Genomic DNA, 2,613 nt, shown 5'->3' on the forward strand with positions numbered 1-2,613 from the left:
TGAGCACTGCAGCCTTTTCCAGTAAGTATGCTCTGCACTAATAAAGTTCAATTATCTTCTGGCCATTTCATCATCGACGCGACTTTTTCAAAATGATCAAGTGAACTCATCCGGGGCCTCTTCTACACATTTGCCACATCAAACATCTGAGTTGCCAACATTGCACGAACATTCAACAGTTCCAATTCCCTCACATGTCGTATGTCTTCTGCACATCTTCAACTTGATCAAATTCTCCTCTGCTTCAATACGTCGAATCTCAGTCTCTACATCTCCTTCTGCTTTCATCCCTTTAGTTTCTAGGTCAGCTGATCCTTACTTCGATATAAATTCTTCCTTAGCTTCCTCCAACAGTTCACGAGCTGCCACAATATTTTCTTCTGACAAATTTCGCGAATTTATCAACGCTTCTAAGGCTAGACACTTGATTTGGGCCTTAATCATCCCACTTGTTGCATGGCCACAATATGCCATTAAGATAGAGAGCCACTGAGCTTTATTTACATTAACTTCTGACAATTCCTGAACATTTGCGTTATTCAAAAACTCTTGGATATTAAACTGTGTCATCTTGTAATTTAACAATATTATATACCTTTCCAAAATATATATCCAAACAATACACAAAATCCAAACAACACTGACGTGTTCAAAACCTTTAATCAAAAAACGGCCCTGTTATCACCAATATTTAAAACAGACTCGCTCTATCCCAAGGGTCTGGGCACGAAAAAATATATCACACGATGATGGCTCCCTAGTCTGGGCACCAAAAAATATATTATACTATGGCTCGTGTCTGGGAACCAAACATATAATATTATATATATTACGGCTGGCAAGCTAAACAACCTCTCTAGTTCAAAACAATCCTGTTTGCTTTTACATTAAAACTGTTACACTTTAAACTATTAATACACATATTCTGAGACAGTTGAATAACTCCCAGACAGCAATATATAAAATACTGAATATCCAAAGGTCTCTTAAGTACACTCAAATGTAAACTGGGTAATTATTCTTACGAATTATTAAAAAATATTACTTACTACGATTCTTTGACAGGATACGAGCAAATACTACTATAAACAATGGTGATTGAAATAATACACTTTTTACAAAAATAAATATATTCTATATAAATTACACCCCTAGGAGAGAATTTGCATAAAACAAATAAATCACTCGAAATATTAAGTCTGAACAAAACCTAGATTAAGACAAAATATTACGATATGAAAATTATATATTCACTTGACTAAATGTTAAATCTGAATAAATCTTAGATTAAAACAAAAGAAATACGTATGAAAACTATACAATCACTTGTTTCACTTGAAATTAAATCTGAATACAATATTTAAGTTTGATACTGAATGGAAATACTGTATACAACTAGATCACAATACTAGAACCTATTACCTTCCTACAGGGCCATTTACAAATACTCTAAGAGAATTTTTATAAGTACTCACTACACACGATATATGCGGGGGCAGAAAATTACTTTGGAGAGGACACACTATAGGTACTGACCACTTTTTAAACAATACTCTGAGCTGCATGAGAGAGAGAGAGAGAGAGAGAGAGAGAGAGAGAGAGAGAGAGAGAGAGAGAGAGAGAGAGAGAGAGAGAGAGAGAAGTGATGGCTGAAAATCTCTATCTATCTATTCACCCATGGGGTTGCTATATATATATGAAATTCACCTACTTCCAGAATGTTCCAAATAGTTTTGGAAGCATGGGGGGATGGCATAAAGGGTTACCAAGTATTGCTCTCTCGAACGCTGTATTCACGCATCGCCAGAGGGCTCTCTCAGACAGCTAACTCTGCCCACCCTTTGTCCCCGAAATAAAAAAAAAATAACATCCTATCACTAGGTTTTTCGCAAATTTTCCAAAGCACATGGCACCCAAAACAATTGCATATTCTCTCACAAACATGATGCAATACCTCATAAAAACATAAAAGAACATTACATAAGCCCTTGTTCATATTTCATATGGTCACATAACTCTCTCAAACATATTACGTAAGACTTCGTAACAAAAATACGTGAATTAAAAAGTTGATTCTTAAAAATACCGTAAATTCATATATACTAACTTGAATAACGAATACAATGAACTTAACGACGAATGTCTTACATAATTTACATAATATACTTAATTCTACACGAGAGGAACTCATTTTACGGGCTGGCTATTCATCTCTTCAAAGCACAAATGAAATATAAATAAACTATTATATTTAGTGTACACTAGACTAGCTTCATAAGAATATATACTGTATATATATATATATATATATATATATATATATATATATATATATATATATATATATATATATATATAATATAATATATATAATATATATATATATATAATTATATATATATACATATATATATATATATATATATATATATATATATATATAATCTATATAAAGATAAGGGAAATATTACTCAGAGTTAGGACTGCAAGACAAAACAAAGTTTATAAAATTAGGAGGTCGAAGTGATATTAAGAAGCAGAAATAGGTAACAGAGAGAGAAATTTAGATTCGAACTGGGAGTCTGACTGACATTGTTCCCATTGTCATCCGGA

This window comes from Palaemon carinicauda, chromosome 2 (genome assembly GCF_036898095.1).
Source record: "Palaemon carinicauda isolate YSFRI2023 chromosome 2, ASM3689809v2, whole genome shotgun sequence".
In the NCBI taxonomy this organism is placed as follows: domain Eukaryota; kingdom Metazoa; phylum Arthropoda; class Malacostraca; order Decapoda; family Palaemonidae; genus Palaemon; species Palaemon carinicauda.